Below are 14,499 nucleotides of genomic sequence, written 5' to 3'. Positions count from 1 at the left end.
CTATATTTCTTAGTCTAATATTAAATAATACATGTATCATCTTCTTTTGGTTGAAAAACCAAGAAAAAATTCTTCATCGCTTCTAACATCAAACTTTCCTATATCTTCATCTATTTTAGTATAAGTTTTTCTTCCAAAATGCCAAAATACTTAATAGTAACCTCATCAAAATTCATATGAAGTCATACTAGTATTACCATTGATTTGTACTTGGTTAAGAGTGTAAATTTTAGTACTCATTGCTTGTCTCTATAAACATGCAAAGCATTTCCTTCAATCATTATTGTCCTTGCAGTGTCTAAATTAGCAACACAATTTTTCTGAGGGGACTATGAAGAAGACGTCTATCCTTTTATTCAACATTATTTACAAAATGAAGTAAACTCATCAGATGTGAATTCACTACCTTTGTTAGATCTCAAACACTTTAGTTATAATCCTTTCTCTATCTCAACCATATGATTAAAGATATTGAATCTATCTAGGGCCTCAGAATTCTCACTTACAAAAGTAACCCATATCATTCTCAAATAATCATCAATCAACAACATGAGATATCTATTGAAAACTTTTCCTTCCATATGGACCACAAAAATCAATATGCACAAGGTCTAACAATTACAATACTTACATCTAAAAGTAGATCTAGTTTTTTTTCCCATCTAACATTCCTTACACATAAATTTAGAAGTTTTCATCAAATTAGAAATATCTCTCACAACTAGAGTAGTATTTATCTTGACAATCAAAATTCACATAACACATCCTTTTATGCCACAACCAACTTTCATCAATCTAAGAAATCAAACATCATCTATTAGTACTATTCAAATGAAATACATTATTTATAGTTTTTGTACCATATGTAATCTTATTTCTTGAACTTCCCAAAATTCCACTTTCCATTCTTAAATCACAAATCATATCTCTTGTCAAAGAGCTAGAAAACACTCAAAATATTATGCTTTAGACCTTCATCGTATAAAATAGCATCAATATTATTCTTATCGTCAAGAGAAATGGATCATCTTTCACAAAAAATTAGACAAGGTATATTATCTCCAAATCTTACTACACCACTATCTTGCCTTTCCAAACTCACAAACTTTCTCTTATTACCTATCATATGGTGTGAACATCTAGTACCGATCACCTATTCATCTTTCTCTTTAACTTGTGCGACCAAGTCTCTTCCCATATTCATACAACTAGAAGATTCAAGATAATCTTCCCTGATAATAATAAATATCCATTAATTATCACTTGAACCACCTTTATTAGATTCTTCAACTATCACATCTTCATCAATAAAATAGTAACATTTCTTTTTATATCTAGGTTTTAATTTCCTAGGCTTTGGAACTCTTTTAGGATACCTTGAAGCAAAATGACCAATCTTATTGCAAGAAAAATAATAAAGAGATTACTTTACTTCATATTGACGAACACCTTTCAAAAATCTCTTAGAAATAAGAGCTTCAATACCTTCAGTCTCAATCTCTTGATTTTTATTATCTTTCACCTCTTTTGCACACACACACACACACACACACACACACACACACACACACACACACACACACACACACACACATACTTCTTTCAAAAATTTCTCTTAGGTCATCTCTTTGCTTATATTAAAAAATAGAAACCTTAAATGCATATTCTACTTTAGGAAGGGAATCACCAAATTCCCTCATCTCAAAAGTTAAAATCTTACCACTAAATGTGCATTTGATTACATGGTCATATTATTGATCTCCTCGATAGAATAAATGATGCAGGAGCAACCTACGTGTAAGGGCAATCTTCCATCACCCAAAAATATTTTTGTTTTGCCTTTTCAATAAGGGACATTTGAATGTAGGGTTGTTGTTTTTTAGAAGCTTACTATATTTAGTAAGTAATTCATTTGAGATTATAATGTTATGATTTTATCCCTTGGGGTTCATTTAGATATATTAGCTTGCCAATAAAGTTTCATTGCAATACCAAGTGTATTTGCGAAGTTATTACAAATTTTCAATAAAAAAAATTGAACTTAGTTTTAAAGACATTAGAGGCCCTGAAAAAGGGGTTCAACCTTGGTTATATAGATCAAGTGATATCATTTTAAAAATGGGTAACATAGTCAATCAGAGCAATTTGATTGATGAGTTATGGTCTTCAAAAGTTGTGCTACCTGAAATTATGAAAACATGGAATTATTTTGGTTGACTCTAATATAATAAAAAATGAATAATAATCATGAAAGGGTGGTTTGCCTTGGGGTCTTGGGCTAAAATTCTAAAACTTTCTTGGGTGGTGGAAAATTTCCTATATAAAGAAGGCTCGTAGAGTTGTCTGTGGAAGTTCTGGGTTTTTTTTATGACTTTGGCTTACATAATATTGTATGGAAAATGCCCATGTGGCTTTGCACAATGTATTTCTAAATTTTTCAATTCCATACTTTTGGAGATAATAAGAATCCCCTCTTCTATTCTTATAAACTATTGTTATTCCTCTATTTCTTGTGTGTGTGTGTGTGTGTTTATGTTGATAAGGGGAGTACCCTTCCTAAAGTGGTATCAGATAAGGAGTTCTTGAGTGTGTAGACAGATTACCAACTATGAGGTGGTTTACACTAGGACTATAGTTGTAGGTTTGAGCAATAAGAGTGAAAATGCCTCCACAAGGGAATGCGACAAAAGATTTGGAGGTGTGATAGCTAATTTTTTTAGAGCCCTTCAGATACAAGTACAAGAATTAGAAGAGGAGATTCATAGAGGAGTGAGTATTACAGTAAGAGATGAAAGCAGAGATGAATTCAAAGAAGAAGAGAAAGTTGAAAAAGAAGGAGCATAAGTGGTTAGGGATCTTGAGGAGGATAGGTTTTTCAGAGCCATTTCTAGGATTAGAAAAAAGACTTGAGATTAAAGTCCCCATATTTTGGGGAAATATTAACATAGAGGAGCTGATTGATTGGATCAATGATGTAGAATAATATTTTGAGTAAGAAGAAATCAAAGATCTTGAGAGGGTCAAGTTTGTAAAGGCCAAATTGAAAGGACATGAAAAAATTTGTGTCATGAGATTTAGGTGGAGAGAAATAGAAGATGAAAGGAGAAAATCACAAGATGAGGTCAGATGATGGAGAAATTGAAGATGCAATTTAGTCTTGTCAATTATGAGCATGATCTTCAAAAGAAAATACAAGGATTGAAGCAAGTAGGAAGATCTATTCAAGTGCATACATAAGAGTTCTATTGAGTCCTCATCAAAATAGGCCATGTAGAACTTAACAAGGAGAAAGTTTCCCATTACCTTAATGGGTTGAGGTGAAGTATTTAGGAGAAGATGAGTCTGGTTAGAATGTCCAATATTGAGGAGACATGCTAGTTTTATTTAAGGGTGGAATAAAAATTGAGAAAGAAGATTGAAAACACGCAAGGTGGAAGATCCAATAGATGGTCTTATGTATGCCAAAATAATGACCACAAAAAGAATGATGAGGTAATAAGTAGTCAGAATCAAAGGAAAAATAATTTATATTTTTTTGTGATCAAAATAATAAGGACTAGAGAGGAAGAGGTAGAGGGAAAGGACTAGGAAGAGGAGGTTTTCGTGGAACTTGTTTCCATTGCAGTGAAGAAGGTCATAGAACATATGAGTGTCCTCAATGCCAAGGAATGATAGAGAGGAGAGTTGAAGGCTAGACAATAGTCACATGTGTAGATAAAGATGCGAAATCATCACATTCTAAAGATGTTGAAAGAGGACAAGTATTTATTAATAGAAGAGTCTTGTTGAGTGATGAGAATAAACCTAAAAAAAGGAGTTTGATAAGTAGGAGATATTTTCTACGGCAAGTCAATTTATTATATTGATATTAGGATTCAACTATATAGTTTTTGAGTCAAACTCATTGATCCATATTTCGCGAGTAGTGGTTCACAAAACCCATCTCTGATGAGAACAAATGGAACACTTAACACACATTGGATCTAAGTTATTCTCATAGAGGTCAAGCACCAGGACTTCTTGGGAGGTCACCCATCCTAGTACTACTCTAACCCAAGTGTCATTTGCAAGCACCATGGGTTTAAACATGGATGAGACTCTGTAGTTTAGCACACTTAGGCTGGAGTAGTACTGGGATGGGTGACCTCCTAGTAAGTCCTAGTGCTTCATGTTAGGATTAACCTCAGACAAAAACAATGGTTATATGGAAATATAGCCAATATTAGAAAATAATAGATCACATAGAATAGAACATAAGACACCAAGATTTAACATGGTTTACCCAATCAATGGGCTACATCCACCAATAGCAAGTCCAATATTATTATTATCTAGTGATTACAATCCACAATCCCTTACAACTTAATACCACTACAAGAAGCTACAATATCACCATTATATTATGAAATCCCTAAGCCTAAGCCTTTTTATACAAGCTTTTTTCGCTTACAAAATTAGGGCTAGAATAAGTTGTTCAATAGGAAAAATAGCAGTCGATGCCTTTTACAATATAAGGAGATTTTTGGCTTCAAGGGCACTGCCCCCAAAAACCCTCATGGGGGCATTGCCCCTCAACCCCACCCTATACTGCAATAGGAAGCACTCTTGGGGCACTACCCTAGGATCTCGTAGGAGTGTTTCCCCTTGACCTCATCCCCCCATAGAAATAATATGGGGAGAAAAACCATGCCGAATAATGAGTCTAATTAGGCTTCACATCACAACAATCTCCCACTTGGAGATTGATTAGATTCGACAACAATAACCTCCCACTTGGAGACTAATCATAGCGTGGCTAAACTTGTAGCTTCCAACAGAATATCAAACCACCCTAGACACTTCTATTCTTTAATTCTATCCAGTCTAGAAGACTACTCGACGCTAAAGAGGAGTTCAACTTCTCCCTTGTTACTACCTTGGTAAACATATCTGTTGGATTATTATTTGTATGTATCTTGTCCATCTTTAACTGTTCATCATCTAGAATTGACTGAATGAAATGGTACCACAACTGTATGTTTTTTGTCTTTGAATGCAGAGTTGAATTCTTCGCAAGATGAATAACACTCAGGCTATCTGTGAATAAATAGTTATCCCTCTGTGGATGTCCCAACTCTTCCATGAAGAATTGAAGCCATATCATCTCCTTGGCTACCTCTGTAGCAGCAATATACTCAGTCTCTGTAGTGAATAAATTATTAACCTTTTGCAACCTAGAAACCAAACTCACTGCTACTCCACCAACAGCAAATACATAACTTGTAGTACTTTTCCTGGTATCAATATCTCCTACCAAATATGAGTCAACATAGCCCTATAAATTAGTAGTAGAGCCCCCAAAGTGTAAACACTTACTGGATGTACCTCTCGAATATTTGAGAATCCATGTAACTGCATTCCAATGCTTAATTCTTGGATGACTCATATACCTACTAACAACTCCAATTGCATGTGCAATATCTGGCCTTGTACATACCATACCATACATCAAACTTCCTATAGCTAAATCATAAGATATCTTGGACATCTTATCCTCCTCTTCTTGTGTCTTTAAGCACATCTCCTTAGTCAACTTCAAATGATTAGGTAAAGGTGTGCTGAAAACTTTAGCATTCTCCATAGAGAAACAATGCAACACCTTCAGAATATATTAGCCTGAGATAATGTCAATTTCTTGTTCTTCCTATCTCTGTGAATCTTCATACCAAGGATTTATATTTTTTCCCCCAAATCCTTCATATAAAATGCATGTGCTACTATTCCTTTAAACCCTTATTGTGATCCATGTTAAACGTAGCTACATGCATATCACCAACATATAAACATAAAATAATGTTACTGCTATCATACAATCTCTTAAAATTAAAAAAATGGTCTAAGTGACACCTGCTATATCCATGCTCATGCATAAAATTGACAAATTTTAGATACCATCATCGAGGTGCTTGCTTCAATCCATATAAACTTTTTTCCAATTTGCACACTAAGTTCTCCTTACCTTTGACCTCAAATCCCTATGGTTGTGACATATATATCTCTTCATGCAAATCAACATGAAGAAAGGTTATTTTAACGTCAAGCTACTCCAAATGCAAATCTTCAGTAGCCACAATACTTAAAACAATACGAATATAAGTCATATTTACAATAGGAGAGAATATCTCATCAAAGTCAATGCCTTTTTTTTGTGCAAATCCTTTTACAACTAACCTGGCTTCAAATCTTTTCATACCTCCATCCTCTTCTTTTAACCTATAAACCCATTTATTCTTTAAAACCCTTTTACCTGCAAGCAACTTGCATAAATCCCATGTCTTATTTTTCAGCAAAGAGTCCATTTCGTCTTTCATTATAGACTCCCATTGAATCTTTGTATCCACTTGTACAACTTCATCATAACATTCAGGTTCACCAGCATTAGTAAGTAAAAAAAATAGAGGGAAGGAGAAAATATTTTTGGAGGTCTACTTAGCCTTATTGGCCATCTAACATTCACTAGGGTGTGTGGTATTTGTTGTTGAGGTTGTTGCAGATTATGAGGAACTACTAAAACATCATCTTTTGGAGTATCATCCAACACTACATAATCATCTTCTTTCTTCTCATGTTGCTGCAACAAAACTTTGTACAACACTTTCTAATTGAATATGGCATCCCTGCTTCTTACAATTTTATGATTTTCAAAATCCTAGAGCCTATAACCAAATTCATCAATTCCATATCCAACAAATACACATTTCTTTGACTTAGCTTCTAGCTTGGTTCTATCTTCAGAATCTATATGAGCAAATGCTTCACAACCAAAGGTTTTGAGAAAAGAATAACTCCCCTTCTTACTAGTCCATGCTTCCTTTGGAATACCATAGCCCAAAGGAGTAGAGGACCTCTATTAATGAAATATACAATAGTATTGATAGCCTCCACCCACATGTTTAAGGGCAACCCTGTATGCAACCTCATGCTTCTTGCACGCTCCATTATAATTCTGTTCATGCGTTCAACCACTCCATTTTCCTGTAGAGTCCTTGGAATAGTTTTTTGTCTATGAATACTATTAGTGGAGAAATAATCTTCAAACTCATGACTGCAATACTCACCACCATTATTAGGCCTAAAACATTTTAATTTCTCACCAGTCTCATTTTCAACCAAACATTTCCATTTCTTAAAAGTTTGAAATACATCATATTTTTGTCTAAGGAAATAAACCCATACTTTTATAGTTGCATCATCAATAAATGTAACATAATAATGAGAGCCACCAAGGGAAGATACTTGAGCTGGTCCTCATACATTTGTATGCACAAGTTCTAATCTCTCACTTTTCTTTTCCTTCCCAATCTTCACAAAACTCACCCTCTTTTATTTTCCATACACGCAAATTTTATAGAAATCCATATTAACACATTTCAGACCTAGTCAAACTTTCTTTGAATGAAGCACTTTCATATCTTTCTCACTCATGTGCCTAAGTCTATGGTGCCATAGTGTTGTACCATAATCTACAAAAATCGTTTGTTCTCCTTGCTCAATTGTAGCAACTATTCCTGAACAATCAAAGTAGAAGGAACAATATGACTTATAAAAAGATATAAGGTGCTTACTTTCAGACCTTTTGGTACTACAAGGGAACCTTTTGAAACCTTCTGATTTTTATCATTAAAAGTAACTACACAACCATCATTAAAGATATAAGGAGCAACTATTCATTTTTCTTTGAAACAATCAAAGTAGAAGGAACAATATGACTTATAAAAAGATATAAGGTGCTTACTTTCAGACCTTTTGGTACTACAAGGGAACCTTTTGAAACCTTCTGATTTTTATCATTAAAAGTAACTACACAACCATCATCACCAAGTTGCTCTACTGAAATTAAATTCCTACTCAACCCTGGAGCATGTCTTACCTCATGTAGTAGCCAATGATTCCCATTTTGCAACTCAATCTTAACTTTTCCCTTTCCAACAATTTGACAGGGTTCATTATCTCGCAAATAAACAAGCCCAAAATCTCCTTGGACATAATCAATAAAATAACCTCTATGAGGTGTAGGATGAAATGAAGCACCATAATCTAAAACCCATGAATCATCAATACTTCTAAAGAAAGAAGCAAAACATCCTCTTCACATGTGTTACTTACCACATTTGCCTCCTTGTTTCCTTCTAGTTTATATCCTTCATTGTTCTTTCGAGTCAAACAATCTTTCTTTTTATGCCCTATTTTACCACAGTACCAACAGTCTCTTATTCCTCTAGATTGAGACCTCTTCCCCTTTGACTTTCTTCTTGATTTCTTACAATTTCTAGAATTATTTCCTCTCTTAGTCATTCTGCCTCTACTTTGTGTGTTCAAAGCACTTCCTGATGTAGATCCACTTGAGGTTTTGCTATGAGTTTCCTCACTCAGAATAACACCAATCACATCATCAAATTTTAGGGTATTAGATCTAGAAATAAAATTACTCACATCCATTATCAAGCCATTCCAACTTTCAGGCAAAGAACACAAAATCAAGAGAGGCCTAATATCTTAATCAAAATTAATACCCACAAATGATAACTGACTAGTAACAATATTAAACTCATTTAAATGATCTACAATAGATCCACCTTTTGTCATCTTCGTATTAAATAAACACTTCATGAAAAATACCTTGTTTGAAGTGGAGGGCTTTTCATACAGTTTCGCTAGGGTTTGCATCAACTCTTCAATTGTCTTCGCTTTTGTAATATTAAATGTCACTAATGGTGCCAAGCATAATCAAATGCTTCCAAGTGCCTTTCTATATGAAATCTTCCAGTCCTCATTTGTCATAGTTCCCTATTTCTTGGATTTTCCTTCCAACAACTTCCATAAGTCCTTCTGATAAAGATAGTCCTCCATTTGCATCTTACGTAACTGAAAGTTCTTCCCATTAAAATTCTCCACCTTTAGCTTACCCTCATTTGCCATCACTCCCACTTAATCATAAGACTCCCACTCAGTTGTGAGACCTTCCTATAGAGGATCACTAAAAAAAATGACGACGGTCTGGCTAAAAATAAATGACAACTTTCTAGCTCTGATACCACTTGTTAGGATTAACCTCAGACATAAATAATAGTTACATGCAAATATAACCAATATCAAAAAATAATAGATCGAATAGAAGAGAACACAAGACACCAAGATTTATCATGGTTCACCCAATCCTGGGCTAATCCACAAACAACAAGTCCAATATTATTATTATCTAGTGATTATAATCCACAATCCCTTACAACTCAATACCACTGCAAGAAGCTACAATATCACCATTACATTATGAAATCCCTAACCCTAAGCCTTTTTATACAAGCTTTTGTCTCTTACAAAATTAGGGCTAGGATAAGTCATCCAATGGGAAAAATAACAGTTGACACCTTTTACTATATAAGGTCATTTTTTGCTTCGGGGGCACTGCCCCTCAACCTCACCCTATACTATGACAAGGAGTGCACTTGGGGCACTGCCCTAGGAACCCATAGGGGTGTTGCCCCTTGACCCCATCTTGGGAGTGCTGCCCCTAAACCCTCGTAGAAATAATATAGGGAGAAAAACCACGCCAAATAAACCTTTGAGTCTGATTAGGCTCCATATCACAACACTTCACCTCTATGAGTATCACATAAATATAATGCATGTTAAGTGTTCCATTCATTCTCATGAGAGATGAGTTCTATGAACCACTACTCATAGAATATACTTGTCAATGATTTTGACTCAAAAACTACACAGTTAAATCCTGATAGCAATATCATAATAAAGAAGGAGCTTGTTTTGTACTAGGTGCAAATGTGGGGATAAGTGCTGTGTTTGTGATTATCAACATTGGGAGCATGGAAAATTTTTGTGTCAGAGGAGATGGCCACAAAGTTAAAGCTCAAGAGAGAGAGACTCGTGACCATATTGGATTGCTTGGGTGCAAGATGACTACAAGGTCTTGTTCAATGAACAATAATTGGTAAAGTTCAAGATTGGGAGATACCATGATGAGGTACTATGTGACATCATGCCTATAGATGCACGTTATATGTTGCTAGGAAGGTCGTAGATATTTAACAGGTGTGTTGTACATGACGGTTGTGTGAATACCTATTTCTTGAAAAAGGATGGAGTGAGACATAAGCTAAATTCGTTGAGAGACACAGAAGAAAATGTATGTGGTGATGCCCAAATATGTTTAGTTGATGGAAGAAAGTTCCTATAACATATAAGGCATGAGCATATGTTTTTTTCTTTAATTCCAAAAGATAATAAAGAAGGAGTACAAAATGTGTCCATATAAGTTGTAGAATTATTGGGTGAGTTTTGGGATATTATATTTGGTAATGTTTTTGATGGATTGCCACCAGTGAGAAAGATTAGTCATCAGATGGACTTGATTCTAAGATCTAATTTACCAAATAATATAGCACACAGAATGACACTAACATAAAGTTAATAGTTGAACCTACAAGTACACAAGTTGTTGCAGGAGAGATTGATTCGAGAAAGTCTAAGTCCATGTGTCGTACTAGTAGTATCAACACCAAAGAATAATGGAGAATGGATGATGTGTATAGATTCTTGAGCCATCACCAACATTACTATTAAGTAAAAATTTCTCTTGCCAATGATGGATGATATTATGGTTTATTTGAGTGGATTTGTGTATTTCACAAAGATAGATACAAAGAGTGGATATCACTAGATTTGGATCAAAGAAGTAGATGAATGGAAGACTGCCATCAAGACAAAGGAGAGCTTGTATGAGTGGTCGTTCATTCCTTTTGGTCTAACTAACAAAGTGGGCACATTCATGTAATTCATGAATGATGTATTGAAAGAATTTATGGGTAAGTTTGTCTTTGTTTACCTAGATGATATTTTGATCTTCAATAAGACATTGGAGGAACATATAATGCATATTGTTAGGGTGTTTGAGAAGTTAAGACATTGGAGGAGCATGCATGCACATACACATGCATGGAGTTTCCTATTTACAAATGTGGTAAATACACATATATCGATTTATATGAAGTTTCATCCTCTCTTTGGTGACTTGATGATCTACACTCAATCGGTAGTTTGGTAGATATGCATAGTTTTCTTTTGGGCTATAGTGCAGTACATTGTTGTAAATTGGCATGTCTTTTCTAGTGTATCTAATGACAATTTTGGAAAATATTTGTGAATAGGAATATGTTGACTCATAGTTGTTAGAATATTCTCATCCATCTCAAGTGGTTTTAGTATGTTTTTGGAAATATGTTTTTTCTATTGCGTTCTCTTTCTAATATCATAATATTGAAAAGGAAACCTTGTGTGTGTGTGTGTGTGTGTGTGTGCATTGAAAAGTCTAATAAGGTGGTTGATTGTAAGTATGTACTTATGTTTTTAATGATTGAATCTAACAAAATTGTAGATGGAAATCTGGCTATGACTTCTTATAGGTATAGACAACATTTCAATGACTTTCTTCAACCAGAGCTTGGGACAAGATATCTGAATACTACCATTTAGCATTCAAGGCTAAAGAAGTTAACATTGTAACTCTATATGGATCCATCACAAGGGTCTCAATATTTGTAATAAGAGAGACATCTCTTCTAATCATTTTTATGTAGATTATATTAGGTAATAGGGGAGACTGTGGATGTAATACTAAAATCACCTCATTATCATCACTAACCAACACGTTTATAACTATAATCCTAAATTGTTAAGTTATCCAAACTTTTTAAGTTCTAGGCCTTTTTGGCTCCATTTTTTCCTACTAGTGTCCACACTAAACCAAGATGTGCATTTTTAAGTTTATTTAATAGTTTTTTTGGCTTTAGCCTCTTACCTATAAAATTACCAACAAATAAACAATCAAGAAAGCACATTTACATCAAACTTATCAAACACTTTAATATTACTCACAAATTTAGATATTGGGTTTTCTTGTACTTCCATCAAGGTCTAACAACTCTATTGATTTCTTAAAAAAATATTAATCTAGGCATTTGAATTATAGTAAAATAAGTTAAATGTTTTTCCTTTCATTATTGCATGAACCAGTAGTGCTTCTTAACAATGCTAAATTTACATATTATAGGTATAGGAGTAGGTGAGCATCTTATAGATATCAAAGATCAACATAGGGGACAAGTAACTACAAGAGAGTATAAAAGGGATGGGACCATGTTCGTAGACTAGTTTGGACAAGAAAAATTATATGTTTCAATCTATCCATACTCCTGAAAACATTTCAATATCATATCTTAATTATGTCTTGCGTTGGTCCAAACACATCATTTAATTCAAGAACACAAATTGATAAATTACAATTAAAATAACTACAATATTATCTCTTTTCCTTTCAATCTCCATTTATAATTATATATTTTAATATTAAATCATTTAAACAACTTAGATTCAAATTAAATGATTTTTTTTAATATAATGCATATTTTATTCCCAAGAAATACAAAAGCATTTAATAACATATTTAAATATTTATAATATCTATCTACATGTTTTGTAAAATATGTTTTTTCATTAAATCTAACTCACCTTTATTCTTAATGACTTTTGAATCAGATCAAAGCATATAACAAGATCTTCAAATAGTATTAAAGTCTCATATTTCAATGATGTTTTTCACTCTTGTTGATACCCACTTCATGAGTGACATAAGCCTTTTGCTAAAAAAATTGCCTTGTTGAGATCCACTTCATGAGTGACATAAGCATTTTACTCAAAAGAAGAAAAAATAAAAGGTTTGTAATGTTCCTTTCGGACATGTAACTATTGTATATTATTTTTTTTCCCAAAGAGCTATTGAATGCCCATGTGACTAACTATTTTACATTATATAAAAAGTATTGCCCCATGTGTCATAAAAATCCCATGATAATATATTTATTAATGTTTGATATAGTAAGGTGTCAATGGATCCTATGAACAGCATATTCCTCTTTCTACAAATATATATATTGAAAGCTGTAAAATAAACGGCATGATATATGCTCCTACAAAAGGTTATGATTATGACTATGCCAAATAACAAATTGTTTATTAGAATTGGATGGAAGGTATCAAGTCAAGCTGGCCGGTGAATTAAATAAACCAAAGCAAAACTGATTGGAATCTAGTTAGCTTTAAATAGATAAATATATTTTTTCATTATTTTAAATTTTTGTTTATTGAAAAAAAAATTGGTCATTTAGATTTGTTAAATGCAATGGGAGATCATTTTTCCATTCGAAATTAAAGTATATTTCATAGATGTAATAAATAATAATTATGTTTTTGGTGGTTGGTACAAATCTGTATATAAAAATGGTTATTGGATTATGTGATTGGTATTTTAAATTAAGAATATTAATATATGGGGTTGTAGGATGAAAGAGATCTCGGTTTTTTTTTATAATTATAGTTGTTTAAAGGCTTGTATTAGTGTTTTATGCTTGTTTTAGGTTCAACTTTTATATTCTTGATTCTATTTGTTCATATATTTTGTTCAAATTTTGCGTTTTGTTGTTCTTCTTATTGTTATATGACGAATCACCAGTGCAATGACTCAAAGGAGGTACATTCTTAGTAGTAATTTTATTACACAATTGACATTGCAAACCAAGAACTTAATTTTATAAAAAAAATAAGTCACATCTAAGGGAAGGGGTTCAATTCTTGCCCATATTCTAACGATCGTTCAATCCTCACTCACCCAAACCCCTAATTATCAACTTTAACGAAACCCATAAAAATGATAATTAAATGTCTATTAATATATTTCATGTGTGCTCATTTGTTTCCTCAATAGTTAAAGCTTGTAGACTTTGACCAGAGGAGGTGTGCAACTTTATTGGTGTCAATAATACATGACTAGTGGGGAATTTGTGCGTATGCAATGGTAACAACATTAATAGAGGAAAAAGATTGGTCTTTAGAAGACTATGTATTGGATTTATTGTACAAATTGTTGAGGTGGTTGTAGTGCATGGTTATTAGAGCATTCTTAAGTAATAATTTGGTGATACTTCTAAATGACCACTTTTTGACCCTTGCGAACATGATGAATCCAACAACATTTTTCTTGACAAACTATAACCTAGAATGATAATTACATGTCATTACAAAAATCGTTGAAATCTGATATGCCAATTAAAAGCGCAAATTACACAAGATTGACTAAACCAACTTCTAAGTAACCTTCCTTAAGAAGACCCCACCAAGTAAGTAAATAATTTTTATCCATTTTTAAAACTTTGGATCAATTAAAGAAAGGGTAATTAATTTAAGTGCGAATCAATCTCGAATAAGTGGCCAACAACACACTTCTAAAGTTAGAAATTAAACAATTATTATTTGTTAGCCATGATCTAATTATAGTCTTTCCACTTATACATAGTCTTGGTGTAAAAACGAGAATGAAATCATCACAATAAAAAATTGTCTTATACTGTACGTATAAGACAGCGAAGAAAACTTTGTTTACTTTGAGTT

The sequence above is a fragment of the Cupressus sempervirens genome, chromosome 6 (genome assembly GCF_028749045.1).
Source record: "Cupressus sempervirens isolate cs-2001-9-10 chromosome 6, ASM2874904v1, whole genome shotgun sequence".
NCBI classification, from domain to species: Eukaryota; Viridiplantae; Streptophyta; class Pinopsida; order Cupressales; family Cupressaceae; genus Cupressus; species Cupressus sempervirens.
Note: the sequence above shows the minus strand (reverse complement) of the source record.